Raw genomic sequence first — 26585 nt, 5'->3', positions numbered from 1 at the left:
TCCGTGTTCCTCCCTCTCCACTCTCTTATTTCAGGCCTTCTGCCTTATTAAACATGTCTAACTTATAAATAAACATCGCTACTGTCGCTGGGCACACGACCAACTACAAGCAATCACTATGAACTGGCTTAAATCGTGCTTACCACATATTGTCTAGTCGAGGGCGCTATCCCTCTGACAGCTTGGTCAGGGCGCTTCCACGGCCCACAATAATGCCTCTGGGCGATTTAATATCTGCTCGTCGACCAGGACTTGAGACCACAACGTTCCCAGCTCGATTCTACAGCTGGCACATCTGCATACTTCTCTTCTCTTCGAGATATATCACTAGGGGTTCCCTTCTGGCGGGAGCTCAACGGAGCGCGGCTTTCCCCTTGCGATGTCTGGCCTCAAGTGAGGTCAAAGCTCCTCCAGAAGCGAGCCTCACGCCTCCAGCAAAATGTCCACATCTCCTAACCAGTCATTTATCTGTTTTCTTCTACACTGCCCATAATCTTAAAGTGTTTATCATATCCAAGCAACTGTTACATATGCATTATCACCTCAATATTTGCTAGACCTTCTAATCAGGTCAGGCTTGATGAATAACTCTCAAGGAGGGAGACTCGTTTCTCCTGTAGGCTGAGATCATAACATGGTGTAATCCTAGTTATCGTCAATCATGGAGGAGTTTAGGTGAGCAGTGAATTCCAAGTTGCAGGAAAGACTGTGGTCAGTGTAGACAGTGAGGGACGATGTGTCTCCAACACCTGCTACTCTATAATCGGAACCATTTGTGGAAAATATTTTCCTCCAACATAGCTTTACATGTTTTAGTAATGGTCTGTGGAAGCACATGGGCCAGTCATGGTTATTTATAGAACAAAGCAAGCTCTCGAGACAGACTATTAGATCAGGATAATACAACCATTTTGTGGACTATCCCAGAGAAGCTTCTCTCCATAAGTGAATACATATCAGGATATGTAATTATAACTAACAGCTACAGGCATATCATTGTAATGCCAAAATAAATGCATATACTCTGTAAATAATTGTTGACCAGACCAAACTGTAATTGTTTAGCCAATTACGTTAGTTAACATTTGTATAAATGGATTCTTAAAACAGGTAGGGCAACCTATGCCTAGCCATGGGGTGGATCAGTGTCTAGACGCTGGTTACGACAGTGATAAACATACTCCTCCGCCATGAAGATATACATCATGATGTTCAAGCTGCTTATTGCTGCCGTTTAACAACCGTGGACCCGATTGGTGTCAACTGCATGTACAATGTGCGTTTATAAGCAGGACACTGTTTAAAGTGTTACAAGATTTTCTTGCCCCAGTGAGGAGTGTGGGGAGAAATGCCACAGTTGCATTGCCTTTCCTCCCTCACTCAGTGAAGAGTGTGGAGCAACCACAGGCTTGTTACTTCCCTCCCTCCCTCCCTCCCTCCCTCCCTCACTCACTCACTCACTCACTCACACACACACACACACACACACACACACACACACACACACACACACACACACACACACACACACACACACACACACACACACACACACACACACACACACACACACACACACACACACACACACACACACACACACACACACACACACACACACACACACACACACACACACACACACACACACACACACACACACACACACACACACACACACACACACACACACACACACACACACACACACACACACACACACACACACACACACACACACACACACACACACACACACACACACACACACACACACACACACACACACACACACACACACACACACACACACACACACACACACACACACACACACACACACACACACACACACACACACACACACACACACACACACACACACACACACACACACACACACACACACACACACACACACACACACACACACACACACACACACACACACACACACACACACACACACACACACACACATACACACACATACATTAACCAATACATTGTAACCTCGGTTGACAACTGCCCTAGAAGACAAATTTTTTGGAACATCAATTTCGTCGTAAAATTTGAATTGGTACACGGCAGTTTACTTGGAAGACGTCTGTTCATACGCATATGGGTCAAACAAGCTGTCGGTGCTAGGGGTGCGGGGCGAGGCGCTATCAGTTTGTTCACAAGTCTATTCCGACGACCGATCTTTAATTCTTTGTAAAGAATTTCATTGTTTTTCTGCTTTTTTGTTTTCTGAACAGTAACGTTATTATATATGCCATGGGTCCCAGGATGGTGGGGAGAACTGGATGGCTGAATAGATGGTGGGGGGGGGGGTGAGGGGAACTGGATGGTGGGGGGGGGAACTGGATGGTGGGGGGGGGGGGAACTGGATGGTGGGGGGGGGGGAACTGGATGGTGGGGGGGGGGAACTGGATGGTGAGGGGGGGGGGAACTGGATGGTGAGGGGGGGGAACTGGATGGTGGGTGGGGGGTAACTGGATGGGGGGGGGGAGTGAGGGGGGAACTGGATGGTGGGGGGATAGTGAGGGGGGGAACTGGATGGTGGGGGGAGAGTGACGGGGGGAACTGGATGGATGGTGGGCGGGGGTAAGGGGAACTGGATGGATGAATGGATTGGTGGATGGTGACTGGATGGATGCTGGTTGGAGGGAGGGAGGGATGGATTGATGGGGACTGGAGGGATACATGCATGAGGGGGGATGATGGTAAGGGGACTGGACTGGATAGATAGTAGGTAGGAGTCTGGATGGATGATGGGGTGAACCTCCATCCCCCACCCAGCTGTACTAGCCACATCTTGACGGTATTAACACGGGCTTCATTGTTACCAGCTGGTGGATCACGAGGCAGACTGCATGACATGAAACTTGTTGTTTAATGACTGGAAATGGCTGAATGACTGGAAATGGCTGAATGACTGGAAATGGCTGAATGACTGGAAATAGCTAAATGACTGGAAATGGCTACCCAATGGCTACCACAACTGTGAATGTTTGATTGCCTTTCGGTATGACCGCCTGTGACAGGTCTTGGCTGAATGTTTGACTGACTTGTGATTAAGTGACTGGTTCTGACTGGCTGCCACATAACAGAGGCAGTGAAATATGTGAACAAAATCTGAAACCAGTGATGCAGATATGAATGTGTTTAAGGCGAGCATGGGACGGCCTCGCCGCCGCCACCCCCCCCCCCCCCCCCGCCCCATACACCAACACCGCTCCTCCCTCTCCTCACTGTTTCCCACATGCCACCAATAGTTCCCAGTAAAGTTAAAGTTCAGTTAAATATTCACTTATTTTATTTATAGTTTATATTTATACCCGATTGTTTTGTGTATGAATAATATTAGTAGTATTCTGTATAAAATATTTTTAAGTTAATCATTCTGGAGGGTGTGGAACTGATTCAATTTACATTATTTCTTATTGGAAAATTCGTTTTTGTTGACGAATGTTTGGTTGACGACGTGTCTCTGGGAACGTAATACGATCGTAAACAAAGATACCATTGTACTCTTAAACAACATGAAAACTATTTTAAAGAATCAAGTGTGTCCCCTACCAAAACCGGGCTGAATGTGAACACCTGAAGCCAGTTGCCAATGGAGCCCACTAACCCACCTCAACATCAGTTGTGAACACCACCACAAGATTAGAGCTCCATGTCTGCAACTTACTAAAATAAATGGAGGTTTGTGGTGTAGCAATTAGAGATTGAATCCAATGTCTTTCTGTGACACTAATCTCATTATATTGCTGGTCCAGTTATCACGATGGGCTTACGATCTCACCCCAGTAAGTAAAATACTTAGTTAATATGGTTTTTAATTTATTAGTAAGTGTTTGACACATAGTATATGGCAATTGCTTAAAAATAAAGTATACATTTGCAATAGATAAATTAAAATCATTAAATAATCTTGTCACTGTTTATAATAATTCATGTGCACAAAGATGCCAAATCAAAGGATAGGCTAGAATAATTTATAGCTGTATTAGTGCTAGCTGCATTATACATATTTTTACCAAGTGCGAAGTGAAGACTTTTTCATTCAACAGGTAAATGAAAGCAGCCCCATTTCTGTTGGAAAAACTGATAACTGAGCCAATTAAGGAACACAATACACACAGTCTACTACCCCCAAGAAGAAAACAGTTCCCCAGTGGTTAGTTAGTGCCTTATTTTAAGGTGTCAGAAGTTGAAAGAAATCCCACATTCAACATCTTAGTTAAAATTAAAGTTACCCGAAGTGAGAGCTTCCAGCGACCTTGTAGGGCGAGGTCGCCTAAGGTGCTAGTTGTGGGGCACTCAGAGGGAACAGACTGATGCTCTGGTGAGTGAGTAACGACTGAGGAGCAGTTTAAGTCAAATTCTCAAGTTACAGAGGAACACCCGCACGTCGTATAGTCCCCTTAATAACCTGATTGGCTGGGCGAAGCGTTGGAGGACAGCCGTGAGTACGAGGGTGATGAGCGACTCATCAATACAAGAGCCAAGTGAACGTCGAGATGGAACTCTTGTGGATATTACAGTATACACTGGATGATCACCTGATTACAGTGTTACTTGTACCCACGATTTACACACCTCTCTCTCACCTGCTAAGAGAGATACTCTTACATGTGTACACACAGAAAGCAAGCAAGTTTATTACACAGAGGCAAGGAGCTTAATTTCACACTAACAACTTTTGGATTTTTGAGGAAGAGGAAGGAGCATAGTAGACATGACAAGATGGAGTGCGTCATCAGCGATGGGATGGAAAATCTCGCCAGAAATCTGAGGAGAGAACACCGAAATATGAAGAGATGATTGGGCGAAGGCAAGCATGAGCAACCCTTGGGGAAGCCATCCGAGGTCACATGACGAAGCGAGATCCTGAGTGGAGTGTGACTGGCGGAAAGGCGCCATTGGACCTGCACAATCCTGATGGGGCACAAGCACCGCGGTCAATTCCATCAAATCCGGGATTTCGCAAGGATACAAGAGCTGAGTAGCAGCCAACTAGGTAATAACCTTAAACGTGACCGTGCAGAGCTTCCCGGGGACGTTCCGACGACGAAGATCTGCAGGTTTCAGTCAGATTGCAACTCAGTATCTTTGAGATCTGGGATCACCTTCTCTATTGGAGGCTGGGCTAAGGAGCAGAGTGCGCTTCCCCGCAGCCTAATCCTCTGCATAACCACAAGAGCCATTGTGTAATCTGGTCAAAGGTTATCAACATCAAAGAGGATAAAGGTAGGAGGCTAGTGCCCGTCTCATCCTGGGACGGGACGGTGGCTGAAATGCAGGAAGTGAACCGACTCTCCGAGGTGTTCTTTGCCACGTACAAAATACTGGTTTAACTCCTAAAGTGATTAAAGTGTGAGTGTGTGACCCGAAATAATTAACAGCGAACCACAGCCATCAAAGGCCGTTCAGAAGAACATTTCAAGGTGACTCATGAAAGGTGTGGAGGGTGTTGGAGCTACGAGATGAGTTCCCCCTACTCACCTGCCGATTGATTGATTGATGAAGATTAAGGCACCCAAGAGGTGGTACGCGCATAAATAGCCTGTTGGCTGCTGTGATCAACATCAGCATATACGGGATCACGAGAGTGCAAGAGCGGGGCAGACTCCACCACCAGCAAGAGGCGACTAGAGTAAACAGAAGGTGACGATCTTACTACTAGTAATTTCCAGTCAAGTGGAGACCATTGTCAAGAATGATTGGCAGGTGGATCATAACACCAACCCCTCTTCCCTTGTTTTAGGTTTATCGAAGGAACATATTCATTACCGTTGGCTGTCAATTATTATAATTGAGCAGTATGTTTATATACATGTGTGGAATAATAATCCAGAGCCTAGTACAATAGTTCGTGTGGAGCTCCCCGAGAGGACTTCCCCACCTGGGTGACTTAGACGCCTGCCTGATGAGTTATCATGCGATCTCTTAAATTAGGAAATCATAACTGCTACACAGAGAAATCACATTAACAGGATATATCACTGAACAAGTTCAACATGAGCCTTGACGAGGGTTCGGACCCGTGTGGTGGGTGTTCCAAGGTGTGCTTTAGTCAATTGCACCAAAATATGGTCAAAAGAATTGCAATCTCGAGTACTACTACACCCATTAGTGTCCCGAGGCTTCCACTGAAGCCTAACTGGGGCTTACCATGTTAATGTTATTTCTCTGAATTGAAGGTATAAGTACTGGTTTGACAGACCCCAAGTGCATGAGGGAATTGTGTGAAACCCGGGTTAGGCTTCAGTCGCTTCTGAACCCTTGTGGTTGAAGTAGTACTCCAGGTTGCAATTCTTTTGACCATGTGTTGCAGTTCATTCGAGTGCGCCTGGGACAGCCCGTCCTCCAACCAAAAACCCAAAAGGTATTATATGCACCCACCAACACCCCCCCCCCCTCCCCTTCCATTTATGCAACCCATCCTCGACTCGAGTCCATTACAGCCAGCGATAAATCTCCCCCACACAAATTTTTACACACGACTCAAATGATTTCGTTCAAACACTTCCGGAACAAATACTTCACTGACGAATTTTGTTCGAAGCACAACGCTGTAAATGCTTCACCCATGTACTACAAATACAAATAATCGCCAACAGAACCTAAACACCTAACCTAACCTATGTCTATATATGCAAAATATGCTATTACAACATTAATTTATATTTGAGACAAATCCCGAAGGCTCCTGTTGGATTTGAACATTTGTTATGTTTCATTGACATTCATTTGGGTAACGGCATAGCATTTAACAACCTTACAATTTATATAAATAAAAATGGAAATGTTCATTTGTTCAAAATCGCTAATCTCCGAAAGTTCTTCACCGATTGCTTTGAAATTTTCACACAACGTTCCATTCACATTCGAGCAGGTTTTTATATACATACTATATAGATATCACGTCTGTGACTGTAAAATAACATGCTTTTTCTGGAACACTGTTTTTCCTGTGTTTTTCATGCAAGGGAAGTCTTTGAAACCTCTTTACCGATTGCTTTGAAATTTTTACCCAACGTTGCATTCGAATAGGTGCATCATTTTATATATCTACTATATTCATGCTCCCCCTCCCCGCTCAGCTCGTTGTCGCCGTGTGGGGGCTTAGTGGGCGGCTGCCGGAGTGTGATGCTCCTTGGGACAGTCCTCTGTCCTTTTCTAGCCTTGTGCTCCTGCTGCCGTCCTCTCCAATTCTGCTGGGCATCTTTTCCTTTTCCTTCTGTTTCGTTTTTCTCCCCCCTCTTCTCCTATCTGCTTGCCGTTTCCTGCCGACCTTTTGCTCGTTCTGGTTCTTCCCTTGGACTACTTCTATTTTGACGCCCGGGTGCTTGAGGAGGCATACTCTTGCACCCGTAGAACTGTAGTACCCGACGTCGAGAGCGAGGGGAACCTTTTATTGTCAATCCCCCTTTCGTCACTGAACCCGATCTCGACGGACTCTCGGTTTCTTAAGGTGGCGTTTGTGGGGCGTATACTCACGACGCACCCCTAGGAGGCCCCGACAAGATCGGCGATAGCTTCTTGTTGGGTGTCCTGCCTCTAATTGTGGCTCCATGGTGGGTGTGGGGGCACATTCGTGAATGAATTCTTCTTTTCGTCAAGATGATAACCCCTGTTTCGGCTGCTTCTGGTTTACCTTCTCAGGCTCGTGGGGTGGGCGACCAAGCCCCCGAGTCGGTCCGTATTGGAAGACCGGGCTCTGTAGCCTCCGCTGCATTGGGCCCCGACCTTGCTCCTCCTTTGGCCTCTCTGACTCCTTCCCCTGGCTCCCCTCCCTTCTCTGTGGTTGGGTCGAGCCCCAAGCCCCCAGTGGTGACTACCTCGTCCCCTGGCGTGGCTCCTTCTCTAGTTGTAACTACTGCGCCTTTTAACCCCTCTCTCTCTGGGGGTTCTCACCGCCGTCCTCGTCATGGCCGCCCTCGCTCGAATCCTTCCAGTTCTGCTACCTATCAAGCCTTGTTTGTTCCCGCTTCGTGGGCCAAATATTTTGATCTCCTCCCTCTTGATTCTGCGCCTCCTAACGATTTCTCCCTCCATCGACATCTCATTGATTCCGTGGATGCCTCCATTACTTTCAACCCCACTCGTCTCGGTACACGTGTCGTTGCTGCTCCTTCTCAGGATGCTGCTTCCCGGTTGGCTGCCTTATCCTGCCTTGGCGAGACCCCCGTTCGGGTCTCGAAGAACGCTCAGTTGAATGCCAGTGTTGGCACTATTTTGCTCCCGCCCCCATGTTGCGACCGGTGTTCGGGACCTGCGTGACTGCCACGACGATATTCGACATATCCTCGCTGCCCAGGGCCATTCTATTCTCCAGGTGGACACGTTTACTCGTCCCCCTCGTGGTAGTCGCCGTCAACCCCTCCGGGTTGTGAAGATTACCTTTGATGGTAGGACCCTTGCACCCTCTGTCATTCTTGCTGGTGCCAGGTGCTCTGTCCAGGAGTACATTCCTTCTCCTCGGCTCTGCAACAAGTGCTGGAGGTTTGGGCATGGTGCCCTCCGCTGCTCCGGGACTGTCTCTCTCTGTCCTTTGTGTGGTGGCGAAGGTCACTAAGTCGGAGTGCACTTCTCCCCAGGCTCGTTGCCTCAACTGCGGTGAGGCCCATCCTACCTTCTCCCGTGCGTGTGTCCATTACAAGCTTGAGGCAGCCGTCCTCAACTTGAAGCACCGGGAGCATTTATCTTTTCCTGAGGTGAGGCGCCAGGTTCGCCGGCTCCCGCCTTATGCTAATATCTCTTATGCTCGCGTGTTGCGCTCTTCCTCTCCTCGTCCTTTCCGCCTTCCTCAGACTCACAACCGTTTCCGGGCCTTGGACCCTGATGCGCCCACTGCCCCCTCCTCTGTTCCTTTGGGTTCTCTCCCGAAGGATCCTCCTCCTGGTCCTCTGTCTGGGGTTCCCCTTCCTTCTACCCGGTCTGTCATGTCTCCTGTGTCTTCTTCCTCGTCCCCCTCTGATCCTCCTTCCCATCCTCTTCCTCCATCTATCGGCTCTCCCCACCGCCTGTCGGTGCGGGCGGATGTCCATCGCTCTCCTAACGGCCGTTGTGTGTGCTCTCGTTCGGCTTCTCCAGTTGAGACACTGGAATCCGTTGCCCGGTACGTAGTTGCTGGGACACCGGTCTCTTTAAGTCAGAAGCGTAAGCCTGGCTCCTCTCCTTCCTCTTCCCCGGCGGGTAAGAAGGCTTCGCTTTCTTCCTCAGCTCCTCCTCCTGGCTCTGTTGCTCCTTCCCCTCCCGTTTCAGTGCTTGCGCCCCCTGTTCCTGCTATGGAGGTTTCTTTGGCCCCTGCTTCCCTTTCGGTTGCTGCTCTTGCTGGGGTGAGCTCCCCTCTTTCTACTCCCCCTCTTCCTGCTGCTGTCCTTGACGGCTCCTCTCCGTTGTCTCCTCCTCTTCCTCCTCCTCCGGACCCTGCCCGCCCACCTCTGATCTGTTCTCCCGTTTCCTTCCCTCCGTCTTTGCTCAGTTTACCCATACCCCCTAACCCTGACTTTGCTGACCCTGATCCCGACCCTTATATTCTTTAACGTGCTCTGTTGCTCTTTCGCCTTTGTTTCTTCCTTGTTCTCTGTTTTTGTCCTTTCTCTTCTCGTCGTTGTCCATTCTTCAATGGAACGTTCGAGGTTATTACGCCAATTTCCTCGAACTCCAACTTCTGATTTCGCGGTTTTCGCCCCTTTGTGTCTGTCTCCAGGAGCCAATGCTTGGTGCTCGTCCTGGTCGTTTTCGTGGCTATTCCTTTCTCTCCCCCCCCCCCCAGCCATTGCTGGGGCTTCTAATTCTTCTGCTCTCTTGATTCGGGCTGATGTTCCCTTTGTTCCTTTACTTTTTCCTTCGCCTCTCCATTGTTCTGCTGCTCGTATCTTTGTGAGGAAATGGTACACAGTTTGTTCCATTTATCTCCCCCCGAGTGTCCCGCTCTCTCTTCCTGATTTGAAACACCTCCTGGACTCCTTGCCGGAGCCTGTGCTCCTGCTGGGTGACTTCAATTGTCGTCATTCTCTTTGGGGTGACGTTCTGACGAATACCCGGGGTCGCCTCCTTGAGCCGTTTCTCCTCTCTTCTTCCCTGTCTCTTCTGAATTCTGGTGAGCCCACTCATTTGGACTCCCGGACTCGCACCCTTTCTTGTCTTGATCTTTCTCTCTGCTCTTCTTCTCTTTACTTAGATTTCACGTGGCAGGTTCTTGATGACCTCCATGGAAGTGATCATTTCCTCATCCTTGTTTCCTTTTTCTCTTTTCGCCCTTCCCTCTCTTTCCCTAGGTGGCAGTTTGCTAAGGCAGACTGGGCCCTATTTACCCTCAGTGCTGCTCTCCCTGACCTCTCCCTTCTGCCTCTCTCTCGCGCTCTCCTCCTTTTTCATGACACTGTCTTCAACGCTGCCCTCCGCTCTATTCCTCGCTCTTCCTCTCGGGGTCCACGGAAGTGCGTTCCCTGGTGGAATGCAGACTGTGCTCGGGCTGTCCGCTGTAAGCGTGCAGCCTGGAAGAGGCACCGCCGTAGGCAGACGACCGATTCTTTTCTTTTCTTTCGGAAAGCGAGTGCGGTGGCCCGTAGGGCCATCCGTACGGCTAAACGTGAATGTTGGGCATCTTATGTCTCAACAATTACGTCCGAGACCCCTCTGGCCCAGATCTGGAAGCGTATCCGCAAGATAGCGGGTAAGTTCGTTCCCGATGTTTCACCGGTCCTTCACCTCCATGGTACTCTTGTGGCGGACCCGTTGCAGGTCGCTTCCGAACTGGGTTCCCACTTTTCTTCTGTTAGCTCTGGTCTTCATCTTCTCCAATCTTTCCTTCTTCGTAAACCTGTCCTTGAGTCTCGTCCTTTAGATTTCTGCACTCATCTTCAGCTTCCCTATAATGATCCCTTCTCTCTCTCTGAACTTCGTTCTGCCCTGGCCCTCTGCGGTTCTACGGCGGCAGGCTCCGATGGTATTCATTATGAGATGCTTCGCCATCTCCCTCCGAGCACGTCTCAGTATTTACTGAGTCTGTATAATCGGATCTGGGAGTCGTCGTCAGTCCCTGAGGACTGGCTCGATGCCGTTGTCCTCCCTGTTCGCAAACCGGGGTCTCTGGGTACTTCCCCTAAGGACTTTCGCCCTATTGCTCTCACAAGTTGTGTCTGCAAACTCTTTGAACGTATTGTTAACGTTCGTCTGATGTGGTTCCTGGAACACCATCACCTCTCCCCTTCTCAATTTGGTTTCCGCAAGTGCCGCAGCACGACAGATGTCCTGGTGAACTTGGAGGTCTATATTCGTACTGCTTTTGCTGCGAAGACCTCCGTTGTTGCCGTCCTTTTTGACCTAGAAAAGGCTTACGACACCACTTGGCGATCATATCCTATCTCAACTTCATTCTTTTGGCCTTCGTGGTCATCTCCCTCTCTTTCTCCGCAGCTTCCTCTCTCGTCCTTCCTTTCGGGTGCGCCTTGGTACCGCTCTCTCTCCCTCTTTTCAGCAATACGAAGGTGTGCCCCAGGGTAGGGTTCTGAGCACTACTCTTTTTCTGGTTGCCCTCAATGGTCTTCTTTCCTCTCTTCCTTCTGGTGTCTTCTCCGCTCTCTATGTCGATGATCTTACCCTTTGTTGTCAGGGTGATGATTCGCCTCTCCTTCAACGCCGGCTTCAACTTGCAATTGATGCCGTGTCGTCTTGGGCCACAGGTCATGGCTTCAAGTTCTCTACTTCTAAGACTTGTGCCATGACTTTTACGCAGAAACGGGTTGTTCTTCGTCCCTCTGTCACTTTATGGTCATCCCCTTGAATACAAAGATTCCGCGAAGCTTTTGGGGCTATTCCTTGACACTCGTTTGTCTTGGTCTCCCCATATCTCTTACCTCCGTGTTGAGTGCTCTAAGGCCCTTACCCTCCTTCGGGTCTTGTCCCATACTTCTTGGGGGGCAGATAGGCGCACTCTCCTTGCTTTACATTCCTCTCTCGTCCTGTCTAAGCTCGATTATGGTTGCCCTGCTTACTCGTCTGCTTCTCCTTCTACTCTTCGCCGTCTTGATGCTTTGCACCATACTGGGTTGCGCCTCAGTTCTGGTGCCTTTCGTTCGACTCCCATCCTTAGCTTGTATGTTGACACTGGCTTCCTGTCTCTCCAGGACCGCCGTGATCGCTACTGTCTTCGCTATCTTGCGCGGTCCTTGCAACATCCTTCCTCTCGCCTCTGTCGTGCTTTAACTTTTACCCCTCCTGCGGTTCCTGTTCCTCTTCACCACCTCCCTCTTTCTGTCCGGTTATCTCGCCTACAGTATTCTCTTTCCGTTCGTATTTCTGATGTTTCTCCTCGTGTTGTTCCTTCTTTGCCCCCGTGGAGGGTCCCTCTTCCGCGGTTTTGTACATCCTTGACCCGTATCACTAAAGCTTTTACCCCTCCTACGGTTCTTAAACGCCTTTTCCTCGAGCACTTTTCTTCTCACTCCCGCTCCGTTTCTGTCTTCACCGATGGGTCTAAGTCAGCGGACGGTGTTGGCTACTCTGTTGTTTTTCCTGATCGCACTTATGTATCGCTTGCCTCCGGAGACTAGCATCTTTACAGCGGAACTTTATGCTATTCTCTATGCTCTTCGTCTCCTGCTTTCTCGTTGTCAGTCTTCCTTTGTGGTTGTTGTCGACTCTCGTACTGCCCTCATGGCTCTCGGGTCCTTTAATCCGGTTCATCCAGTAGTTGTCGAGATCCAGCATTGGCCGTTTCTCGTTCACAGTAAATTTAAGTCGGTTGAGTTTTGTTGGTTCCCAGCCATATTGGTGTGTCTTTAAATGAGCGTGCGGATGCTGCCGCCAAGGACGCTGTCCGCTCTTGTCCCATCTCTCGTAACGGCATTCCGTATTCCGACTTTTACCCGGTTATCCATTCCTCAGTCCTTACCCGTCGGCAGGCTTCTTGGTTGTCTGTTACTGGTAACAAGCTACGTACTCTTAAATGTTGTGTTTCCTCGTGGCCGTCCTCCTTCCACCGTAACCGGCGGTGGGAAACAGCTCTGGCGAGGTTGCGTATTGGCCATACTCGCTTAACCCATGGTCACTTGATGGAGCGCCGCCCTGCTCCTTATTGTCCTAGTTGCATTGTCCCTCTTACGGTCGTGCATGTCCTTCTTGAATGTCCTGATTTCCAGGACGAGCGTGTGTCTTGCTTTCCGACCGCCCCTCGCGGTCACCTGTCCCTCGATAGAATTCTTGGTGACTCGGATACTTTTAATATCGTTCGCCTTATGCGTTTTTGTTCTCGTATTGGCATCCTTGGTGATATTTAGCGCCCTCTGATTATTTTGCGTATTTGATGGTGCTACATAGCCTTCCCGGTTTGGTGCCTTCTTTTGATAATTACTTACTATATTCATGCCACTTCATATTCATGCTACTATAGTCAACAAAATAAAATCCAGCCCATCAACCGTGAAGAGCTCAGTTCCCCAGGGTACTGTGCTTGCTCCAGTACTTTTTCTCATCCTCATATCGGACATAGACCAGAACACAACCTATAGCACTGTATCATCCTTTGCAGATGACACTAGGATTTTCATGAGAGTTGGCAACATAGAGGACACGGCAAACCTCCAATCAGATGTAGATCAGGTCTTTCTATGGGCTACAGAAAATAATATGGTGTTTAACAATGATAAGTTCCAGCTCATGCGCTACGGAAAAATTGAAAATATAAAAACAGAAACCACGTACAAAACTCAGGCAAATCATAACATAGAACGAAAAGGCAATGTAAAGGATCTGGGTGTACTCATGTCGGAAGACCTTACCTTTAAAGAACACAATAAAATAGCCGTCACAACTGCAAGAAAAATGACAGGTTGGATAACAAGAACTTTTCACACTAGAGATGCTATACCGATGATGATACTTTTCAAAACGCTTGTGCTCTCTAGAGTGGAGTACTGCTGCACAATGACACCCCTTTCAAAGCTGGAGAAATTGCTGACCTGGAGAGCGTGCAGAGATCCTTTACTGCTAGAATCCACTCAGTAAAACATCTAAATTACTGGGACCGACTAAAGAGCTTAAATCTGTACTCCCTTGAGCGCAGGCGGGAGAGATACATAATAATTTACACGTGGAAAATAATTGAGGGGCTGGTCCCAAACCTGTACACAGAAATAACATCACATGAGACTAGAAGACAGGGCAGGATGTGCAGAATACCCCCGGTGAAAAGCAGAGGTGCAACAGGTACTCAGAGAGAACTCTATCAACATCAGAGGCCCGAGTCTGTTCAACTCGCTTCCACTACACATAAGGGGCATAACTGGCCGACCCCTCACAGTGTTCAAGAGAAAACTGGATAAGCACCTCCAAAGGATACCTGATCAACCAGGCTGTGACTCATACGTCAGGCTGCGAGCAGCCGCGTCTAACAGCCTGGTTGATCAGTCCAGCAACCAGGAGGCCTGGTCGACGACCGGGCCGCGGGGCCACTAAGCCCCGGAAGCACCTCAAGGTAACCTCAAGGTATGCCTCACCTGTGACAGAAAAAAAACATGCTTTTTTTTTTAAAACAGCGCCATCTGTTGGACATAAGAGCAACACATGGTGTAATCTCTATAAGTTCTTCACTGATTGCTTTGAAATTTTGACAACGTTGCATTGGAATAGGCGAGTCTTTTTATATACCTACTATATAGATACCACCCCTCTGACTGGTAAAAACATGCTCTTTTGAAAAACAGTGCCATCTGTTGCACATAATAGCAACATGCACGCTATACTAAATATGTTACGAATTCCATTTCAATGTTTCCAATTGCATTGATAAATTGAATTTTCATAGATTTCGAATTATTTTATTTTTTATTGAATTATTTTGTATGACTGTTGGAATTGAGCTGAGTTGTTTACTATACTGTTCATTTCGTAAGTATAGATGCCACACTTTTGACAGGTAAAACTATGCATTTTTTTAAAAAAACATCCCCATGTGTTGCATTTAAGAACAACACACCTACTATACTAAATATGTTACAATTACATTTCAATGTTTCTGATTGTATTGATAAATTAAGTTTTCATAAATTGATTTATTTTCCTTTTAATTTAATTATTATGTGTGAATTACATTGAGTTGTGTTGTTTACCATACCATTCATTTCGTGAATATAAGGAAAAATTAAAAATTAACTAGTTTCATTTCATTTTTTTAAAGTTTTTCTTATATTTCAGTGATGGGAACATCAGATCACTTGATGTTCCCAATTTTCTGATGAAAACATCAGACCATTTGGGAAGGGATCGGACAAGGGAATGGTGGAGATGACGAGGGGACGGAAGTGAGAGATGGTGAGAAGGATGAGGGGACAAGGGAGGGGGTAATGTTGGGGAAGGACGAGGGGACAGAGAACTTTGGGATGGTTGGGACGAGGGGTTGGGGGAATGGAGAATGGTGGGGACGACAAAGGGACAGGGAAGTAGAGCATGGTGGGAAGGAAGAGGGGATGGTGGAATGGGGAATGGTTGGGAGGCCAAGGAGACGGGTGAGGGGGTAATGATGGGGAGGACTGGGGGACAGGGAAGGTTGCTGTGCCTCAGCAACTCACATGGGTTGCCAAGCCACAGCAACATGTGGCCGAGTACTGCTAGTATATTTATATAAATAAAAATGGAAATGTTCGTTTGTGCATAACCACTAATCTCCAAAAGTTCTACACTGATTGCTTTGAAATTTTCACACAACGTTCCATTCACATCCAAGCAGGTTTTTATATACATCTACATACATACTATATAGATGTCACGTCTGTGATGGTAAAAAAAAAAAAAACTGAAAAACTGTTTCATGTGTTTTTCATGTGAGGGAAATCTTCGAAACCTCTTTACCGATTGCTTTGAAAATTTGACAATGTTGCATTCGAAAAGGCGCGTCTTTTTATATATCTACTATATACATGCCTAACCTGTGACAGGGAAAAAAACATTTTTTTTTTTTAAACAGCACAATCTGTTGGACATAAGAGCAACACATGCTGTAATCTCCAAAAATTCTTCTCCGATTGCCTTGAAATTTTGACATCGTTGCATTCGAATAGGAGCGTTTTTTTTTTTATATACCTACTATATAGATGCAACCCCTGTGACAGGTAAAAACATGCGTTTTTGAAAAACAGCGCCATCTGTTGCATATAATAGTAACATGCACGCTATAATAATATGTTACATATCCATTTCATTGTTTCTGATTGCATTGATAAATTGAATTTTCAGAGATTCTGATTTATTTTCATTTTGATTTAATTATTTTGTGTGAATTGCTTTGGAATTGAGCTGTGTTTACCATACTGTTCATTTCGTGAGTATAGTTTAATTTTTCATATTTTTTTTATATTTCATTTCATTTTTTAACTTTCTTATATTTCAGTGATGAGAACATCAGATCAATCCCAATTTTCTGATGGGAACATCAGACCATTTGGGAAGGCATCGGACGAGGGAGTGGGGAATGGTGGGGATGACAAGGGGACGAAAGAGAGAGATGATGGGGAGGACGAGGGGACAAGGGAGGAGGTAATGGTGGGGAAGGACAAGGCGACAGGGGAGTTTGGGATGGTTGGGACGAGGGGATAGGGGAATGGAGAATGGTGGGGAGGACAAAGAGACAGGGGTGTGGACCATGGTGGGAAGGAAGAGGGGATGGAGGTGTCTGGAATGGTGGGGAGAACAAGGGAACTGTGGGAGGTCGAGGAGACGGGTGAGGGGTGGGGGAATGATGGGGGACAGGGAAGGTAGCTGTGGTCCGGCCACAGCAACGTGTGGCCGGGTACTGCTAGTTAGTGAATAAACACCAATTAAGTTAAATTAATATTTACGCTACCACTCGCGAGCGAGGAGGGAGGCGGCCGACGACATTAGACTCCCACACACCACCTTCAACAAGACGCTGTGGGAGTATGTCTCCCAAGATTCTCCCACAGCTGACTAGAATGGCTCATTGCAGTGCACAGTGCACTGATCTTGTGCACAAAATCCTATTTCTGTTAATCCTGGATAGTGACCTGGCATGTTGGGCATCTCCAGAATGCCCACTTAACCAGGAACACTTTCATAATATGGAGGCCGCCGTATGTCTAGGCAGGAAGTAGATACAGGGAGTTAAGCATACTTGCCACCAAGGGTAAGTGGGTACATTGGCAGGTGGAAGCATGGGACAGAGGGGAGACGCCAGCAACCGTCTGACCTCTGAGGTCAACCGGCGCGATAGAAAATAATAGCTATGACGTGGTCGTGACATTCATGACGTCACTCCTGCTACTGAGCATTGAACGGTCAATATGATTGGTTCCCGCTCATTTGCTGCAATGCCATTGCTCAAATTGTAACTTTTTGTGTTGTGTGCCACAAGATGCTCTGAGCTTCAGGAAAAAGCATTCTTGTGAGGGATCTCTTGCAAAGAGGACGTGTAGCAGTTCTGTCTATCGGCCAATAGACTGAACAACCGTCCATTCCTCACTGTCAAGTTAACTCGGCGTCTGAAATAATATACCACACACTCGCCTAGAATCATGTGTAAATATGTTGTTCAGAAGCCTAAAGTGACAAATCTCCAGAGCGAAACAGACTAGTATCAGGTAACCCCTGGTGACAGATAGTTGCGAGTGACTTTGAGTGAACTAAGGCAGTTCCGCCGCCTAATAATCTGTGTGTGACTTTACCACAGTGTACCTATACCACAGTGTACAGTGTAGTGCATGGTACCATATAACCTACAGCCGCCGCCCTCACTGTACCACGTGACGTCACCACCCTTACTCACCGCCAGTGCCAGTGTGTGTGCGTGTGTGCGTGTGTGTGTCAAGCATACAGCATGCCCTCCTGCAGTACCCCGTGTCATGTACGGATTGTGGGAAGTCTGTCGTCAATGGTCTCACATCAGAATGAGCGCCCAGCTGTCAGGCCACCTATGAGTTCTTGCATAAATGTGCCTGAGTGAATGAGTAAAGAGAGGTATCTTATCTGTAAGTACAAGATCTTGTCATTGTTTTATTGTGTCTGTGTTGATCTGAGGTATCAACCACAGTTTTCACTTTCCCATACCTGTCACAGGTCATAGGTGAATCGACGGGGTTTATTTGCGTGTTTATTTGTGTGGTATCACGGCATTTCACTCTTCTGTGAATGTGAGTTTCACATACACCACACATTTAGTATTGTGTGACATTATTATTGTGCATGTTATTGCCTGTCCCATTGACAGTATTTGTGATTTATTGCATATCATTACCGAGTATCCGGTTGGAACTCTTGTGATACATCATTGAGGAGATTCCAACGATCAACGTGGAGCAGGACCAGGTGAGGCTAGTCTGAGAAGAGACCCTCAAGGACTAACTCGACCTTGCTCCTAGGCCCTGTACAGTTGCTCTCGTATTTTCTATTCTGCTAATTCCGACAGTTTCGTGAAGCGTCTCTCACATGTACATTGGAGACGTACGCATTGCAGTCGTGAAAGCAAAAAAGAAAACCCCCACAGACGCATCACGACCATTGCTCCCAGTTTAATTACCATGTGCCTTTATTTTCTGTGTTATTTATTAAATTTGTTCGAGAATCTTTAGTCAGAAACTGCACTAATTGGTCAGCTATGTAACATTAACTTTTGTTAGTCGTATTGGTAATAATTTAATTTATATTCTTGATAATCTAAATTTTCAGTTAGTCAATTTGGTATAATTTTTAAATTTTAATTTATGCCATATAGAATAAACGATATTGTACCTAACAGTCAGGACTGATAAAGAGAAATTACTGGCTCCCAACGACTTGAAAGCACCAGTATAAATAGATATGATTTGTTGAGATCTGAAACCTATGTTTATGGGCAGCACAAAACGTCCCCAAGACGAGGAGGTTGCCAACACAGTGGTTGCCAGGATCAGGTTGGGTTACCGTTACCTATGGCAGGTGGCTACAGGTGATTGGTCTCCCAATCCTGAGCACTCCAGGTGCAAACTCTTAGCAGGAACTGGGGCATGATCTCTAACTGATCACCACCGAATCCCCAGTTATCAGACCCATTGGCATGACGTATCTGGAGCTTTGCAATGACTATTCCTCATAATGGGGGCCTAACAGCCGAGTGAACAGCGCTTCGGATTCGTAGTCCTGAGGTTCCGGGTTCGATCCCCGGTGGAGGCGGACACAAATGGACCGTTTCTTGTACCCTAATGCATCTGTTCACCTAGCAGTAACTAAGCACCTGGGAATTAGACAGCTGCTATGGGCTGCTTCCTGGGGGGGGGGATGTAACAAAAAGGAGGACTGGTCGAGGACCGGGCCACGGGGATGCTAAGTCCCGAAATCATCTCAAGATAACTCGTGTTCTTGAGGATATCCTCATAATGCATCCAGAGTTTACCAGTGCAGACTACTTGTAATTTCATGACCTGTACACACTGCTCGTTCAACTTACAGGGACAAGACGGTATTATTCTAGGGATAGATTTCAAAACCTGTATTTAAAGGCGTCCAACCAGGGCGTCTCATCAGTACATCACATTCAATAAAAGTAAATATGACTTCACCAGGGATTATGAAAATCACACGTATATAAACTATGTATATGATGACAATGTATATATATAAAAACTAAAATAGGTCATTTATGTATAACAGTAATCAAATAGCTTATTAAGTAACACTATCGTAAAGTTGTCTCACTAGCTAAATGTACTACAAAAACAAAATCAGAAAAAAAAAAAAAATCAGACCAGAGCAGTTGACGCTAAGCCCGACTCCCAGCTACTGACTACATGGCTTGGGTGCCCCACACTCACTCTCAACATAACGATTGGTAAATTTATATAAAATTAATTTGCTTAAACAGAGCAACAAAAACTGTGCTAAAGTAAACATTAAAATAATTTAAATAAGAATGAATAAATTTACATGCATAAACAGAGGTAATGTAGTTTATATAAAACAAAATTATTCATTTATAATAATAAAAAGGAAAGTGCTGGCAACTACACAATACCAGGTTGCTGTACTACAGCAGGAAGCTGACTGGAATATCACAGGTCTAATACCTGTGACTAGCAAGCCCCGCTGCTGTCCCCACTGTTGCCAACTCTCACGATATATTATAAAAATATATATGTCGTACCTAGTAGCCAGAACGCATTTCTCAGCCTACTATGCAAGGCCCGATTTGCCTAATAAGCCAAGTTTTCATGAATTAATTGTTTTTCGACTACCTAACCTACCCAACCTAACTTTTTCGGCTACCTAACCTAATCTAACCTATAAGGTTAGGTTAGGTAGGGTTGGTTAGGTTCGGTCATATATCTATGTTAATTTTAACCAAACAAAAAAAAAATTGACCTCATACATAATGAAATGGGTAGCTTTATCATTTCATAAGAAAAAAATTAGAGAAAATATATTAATTCAGTAAAACTTGGCTTATTAGGCAAATCGGTTTTGCATAGTAGGCTGAGAAGTGCGTTCTGGCTACTAGGTACGACATATATACACATATACAGATAATGATGAAATGGAACTTAATACGTTTTATCATGAATTTATAGACGTATCCAACTAAGGATATGAAACATATGACATGCCTTTGTATGACTAACCCTCCTGTGTGATGGTGATTTTTTTTAGCATCAGTTAGCTAGTTTGACAAGCTGTACTCCCCTTTATATAGTCTAGGGGTAGCTCCACAAATGCAGTGCGAGGATAAAAAAATTCCTATAGAATTCATTTATACAGAAATCAATTTAGGGGGAACAAGTCAGATAAGTAAAATTCCCAGTGTGTGTGCATTTACGTACTTTTAATGACTGTATTACTGCCCGTTGAACAAGAGCAACTATTTTGAGAGAGAAGGAATTTTTAAGTAAAACTTTAGGCCGCAGGAACCTAATGTACAATTATTGCTTGTTCCCTTCTCAGTGCTCAATGGTATTTTACAATTCATTTGTTCAGCTCATATTAACCACTTGACAAGTTATTCTAGATCGTATTATAAATAATTGTATTACAAAAAGTAACCGGTGGATCTAATACCAGGCAGCGTTGCAGACGGAATGCAATATGGCTCAGTGTTGTCAATCTAGCTTTTTATGATTACTGACTTGCTCAGTAAATCTTTGCTATCTTTCAGCTCTGGTTTTTAAAAACCAGTCTTGGTTTCCAACTGCTTACCATGTGAACTGGATTGAGTACCAGACGATCCATCAGATTTGTTGTACATACATCATTGTCGGTAAAAATTATGAGGGGAGGGTAATAATTATAGTGCGAGTAAAGGGCGAGATGTTGCACGAGGTGTGCATTTTCTGGCCGTTGTGTCAAATACACTGGACTCTAGACCAGAATATGACCAGGTAGAATAATGACGAGACACCCACTGTGACGCCATCCGCAAAGCGCACAGTACAGCCGCCCAAGCCTACCTACGGAAAAAATAAGGGATTCATCCACCATTGACTGAACTTGTAGATGGTAAGCCATCTTCAAGTTATTCATCTTCATATAGCTGGAAAGCAGGAGATTGAAGAACGGAGTGAGGATGTAGAATATTTGAACTTTGAACGGAGGGATGGACAGATCTGTAGTTGCCCCACACACATGTTTGAACTTGCATCTGTTACTGTTCAGTTGAGTGGAGAGCTCTTTGTGCACACAGTTGTCACACGCTGGCTTGGCTCTGGAGCAGCTGGGTGGAGTTGAGTGGTTTGTCTTGTGCGTCTTCGTTCTTTTTTTTCATATTTTGTTCTTCATTCTTTGTTCCTTCAAGCTTGATTCCTCCTGCCTAGGACGTCGTTCTTTTTCTTCTTGATGGTGGTAGTCTTGCTTCTTGTTGACATGGCAGTGCTGTCGTTCGATTTTGTAGGTGTAGTATCAAGTAGAAAGTTATCAGGGCTGTAGTTTAACTTTAGTGAAGATGACTATGTCCCCACTGAGACATCCAGAGTCAATAATGGCCAGATTGAGTCCAGTTACATCAGTACATTAACGAGATGTGACCGCTTCAACGTACCATTTCATACAGTTAGATTCTTTCTGCTTATGGTCCTCTTCATATTTTTAATTCAATTCCTAGGTCTCTAATTGTTTCTGGACTCGGTAAAAAGAGATCATGTCCTCTATTATGTCAGATGGTACGATAATAGTAGGTGGTAAAGAGGAAGAACTGACGACTGGTGTGGAAGGCAGCTAAACCAGCGACGGTTGTTGGTGCAGAAGCAGGCGTCGCCGACATTGAAGTCGTTGATGCTGGGGCCGAGGTAGTAGTCATCGTCGTCGTGCGAGAACCAAACATGACGTCAGGGGCTATGATGCGTGTTAAACCATTTTCAGCGTAGAATGTGCCGATTGTGGAACCAAACAATCGATAGTCAGATCCAGTAATTCGGTGAGCAAGATGGGGGTGCAGGAATCACCCCAGCATTAGTATTCATTGGGTGGATGTCTGAGTAGACAGTCCATCCTCCTGTTGAGTTAGTCCTTATAGTAATGATGAGGACCACAGTACATATTTGACGTAATGGACAATTACGAACTAGAAATCGTTACTGTTGAATTTGGATAAGCCAGAAAAGGTTTGGTATTTTGTTGTAAAGACAACCTCAACTGACCTAACCTAACCTTCCTAGGCCTAATACATGCTATCTGAGGCCTAATATAATACACATGTGCTATACTAGGCCTAGGAATATTTTAGTTTTTTATTGTCATTGTTATCAAACTCTTATAAAGTGAATGGTACCAAATTCTACTATCTAATTGCCTTTTACGCCAATGTTTGTAATATGGTGCACATAGTTACAGATTATTGGACTGGAAGCATTCATCATCAGATCATCAATGCAAGCAGATCATCAGGTCATCGATTATTGTCGATTGGACAGCCGGCGCGGCAGCCATGTCTGATTATTCCTCACCTCAGCGAGCTGCTAAGGCAACAAGACAGTAAGGCAGGCATACTTTCCTCGACCCTACCCTTGAGGGTGGGTCAGCTGTATTACCTGTCTGGCAATCGCCACTACTAGCTACACGGTACCATGGTCGCCAGAGTAAAGGTACAGTTTCTAGAGGACCACCAACCAAGGACTGAATGACCTATTCAACTACCACCAACACCGCACCCAACGATATCCAGCAGCATCTCTTCAACTCAATCGATGACGACCTTGAACGCCTATTCACACCTACCACCACGTCTACTCTCTACGAGGTAGATATTTGTCTCATCCAACCACAACGCTTTCAAACTGAATGGACCATCTTCGCTAGAAGTGTCAGCTCGTGGATTACTGAGCACGAGGTGAATGATATCCTGGACAGCAACTCTGAAATCGTCAACATGACAGCTGTTTCAGCAAAGATCTAAAGCAACGACACATGCTCCACCTTAAAAGTGACCTTCACTACAGCAAACCTGGCCACCACCACAGGATTTAAGTACTGCTGTGTCTCCACACCACCCGTTTCAGTGCACAAGGAACGTTATGAGGTAAGCCAGTGTTACAAGTGCTACCAGTATTCTCCCGTGATCAGGAAGTGCCCTCAAAGTGTTTAAGTGCAGTGTTTGTTCCCAGGACCACCCCTATAAACAGTGTCGCGCCAATTTCACCCATTGTGGGAACCGACCTGTGAGATTTATATTTATTTAATTTATATGAATTTATATTTACGTTAATTTATATACTTCGATAGCAATTTGTATAATGATAAGTGGACTGTATTTCTGCAATAATCTCATAATCTCACAAATCGATCCTCTACACATTAGGGGGGGGTTTATATTACACATATGCAGCCAATCAAACTACAAAATTAACTACATACATTGATGAGGTTCCTTCTCTTATAGTACAGCAGGTTAGTCCACCAGGTATAACTAGAGTGTAGACACCAAATTATCCTCTTTGAGGTAGCTTCTATCACCCAGTAACTGGTGCACATAATCTTGCATCCTCGTCTTGACCTGTCAAAAGTGCGCTAGCTGTGAAGCCAGAATCCTATATATGACAAGCTATATCAGAGAAAACACTATACAGTACATGGAACATTAAAGACCTGGCTTAATTACCTTTAGTATGAGGCGATTTCGCGTTCTAACCGGCTAACCCTATATCCTGACATTAATGGCCATAAATGAATGATAAACGGGTTTCGGATAGACACTTAACTTGAATTTGTAGACAGCGTGTTGACAATGGTACACCTTTGGGTTCCATAACACTACGTCCAAGTAAATTTAACAGGAGCCGAATTTGCTCCCGTGTGAGCCTCTGGTCTCAATATAAACAACAATGGCTGCCCCCCTTCCTCCCTGACGCCTGGCCTACTTTGTCCAGATTTCAGAAAGTGATAGAAGGGTCACATTTACTCTACTTTAATATTGATAATTAAGTTAATTTATATAAGATGTTTTTATGATGGTAAAGTCCAAAGACTAATGTATTTAAGAACAATTCCCAGCAGAATAGCTGGTGAATTATAATAGTATGTGGTGATGATATCCCGTTTTCTTTAGACGGTAATTCCACTACAAGTTACGTTTTCTATGGGTAACTTGTTGGTAATACAGCAGCACTTATTATCTGTCTGTATATTATTAAATGGTGTCGGATTTTCCGACATAATTCCCCAGGGGCTGCTCACGGGTCGAAGTCCTAATTAGAACAAACGAACACCGATACTCCTCCTTCGAATTATTAGATTAATTTGATGTTAGTAGTTAGTAATCACACATTTGTGTGTCTGTTCGTACAGGACGGATGTCCCGTACTAGAGTTGTAGGGGTTAGAAGTCTAATGCAATTTCATTTCCCTGTCAACTCTTGAAAGGCTAATATTCAAGCCTTATTACATATTATTTAACCCAGAAGACTGAATGTGATCAAGTACTACAGTCAAGTATGATTCAGGGACTGCAGTGAGATCAGTGACATTAGATATAACTTGAAGTTTCTTCAGGTAACTGGTCACTGATATATAAACACTGAGGCCCATGGAATACATCTTGATTAAATAATAAATGTATCAAATCAGTCATCAGATTTATTAGGGTTTAATTTAGTTAATTGATTCAGAAGATTGAATAGCTCATCATTAAAGTAAAGTATGGTTCTGAGACTGCAGTGGGTTCAGTGACATTGGTCGCAGTGACTTGTAGCTGTTTTAGGCTACTGTTCACTGATTTGCCACTGAGGCCTCATGAACTCATCTTCAGCTTTAAATGATGATACTAACATCAACCTCTGTTACTATAGTCAGCTGTAATCTCCTTAGTATAATGCTACTGGAGAAATATAATCAGCTGACAAATTTAGATCTCTACTGGTATTGTTTATCTGCAGGCATAGGTCTCCTCAGGCTTGATACTGGGCCTGAGAGTAATTTACCTCCTGCAGACTTTAACATGGTTATGCCCTGATATTTAGTAGGGCTACCGATGAATTGATGGTAGTAGTCTGTCCCCACAAGGACAGCTATTTGGCATTTGATTTGCTCAAATTTACCTGCAGCTGCTTGATAATAGCTTTCCAGGTCAGCATAATCAACTTGAGATTGTTGTGACAAATCTTCACATTTCTTGATCTGTCTTGTTAAGTGGCCTTTAAGACCTGCAAGGGTTCTTTTCATTCTCCCTGCATTATCCATACTGGCTCGTTGGTGAAGCCTTGTGGGACTTGTACTTGGGCTGCTCATAATACTGAACAAACTCTAATGGTAGCCTAGGGTTAAATTCTGCACTCACTAGGCAATAATCCTACCTCTACTAGAGGTTAGCACTTAAAATTAATACACATTATATATATACAATCATACACACTAATGATTTGAGTGATAAACCAGTGTCACTGGAAGTACCTTTAGGTTAGCTCTTCTATATCACCCTAGGATGGTAGAGACACTAATTAATCACTCAAAGGTGTAATGATCATAAGTAATTATTATATATACACAACTCAACTCGAGTTGATAAAAATTACACCCAAAATAGGGTCTGGACCATTCATTAATGGTGTTAGGTTATTCAATATAGTACAACTGACTATGGTAATAATGGGACAAGGATGAACGATAATAGTTCAACTAGTCAATGGTTAATATCCTACCCTGTTGTGGGTTGGCAATTAGTAAATATTATACTGTGATCACTAGTGCAATATATATTAAATGATTCTCTATTTTGGAGAAATAATATACACAATTATTGATAATAGCCTCTTAATTGCCTCTATGAAACTTCTTATATTATCAAGAAGTATTAAATATTATTAGTGACCTCGCGAAATAAACTCCACAAAATTCGTAGAATCACGCGACACCACAGCCACTACATTTGGCTGGCTTCAATATTAGCGCTGTCATTTCACGAAATAACACGCCACCAAATATCTGTGGGTGTGCATGAAACCGCTGACGAAGCTGAACTGGGCTGAGGGAGGCTCCTGAGCTCCCACGAGGCAACGCCGCTGTCTTGACTGGCTTTGTTTAAATAACACTGCACTAGTATATTTAATGAATCCACTGGTTTGGTTAACTGGTTCATCCGGTACTAAGATGACCAAATGTGGG

Source organism: Procambarus clarkii, chromosome 16 (assembly GCF_040958095.1).
Source record: "Procambarus clarkii isolate CNS0578487 chromosome 16, FALCON_Pclarkii_2.0, whole genome shotgun sequence".
Lineage (NCBI taxonomy): Eukaryota > Metazoa > Arthropoda > Malacostraca > Decapoda > Cambaridae > Procambarus > Procambarus clarkii.
Note: the sequence above shows the minus strand (reverse complement) of the source record.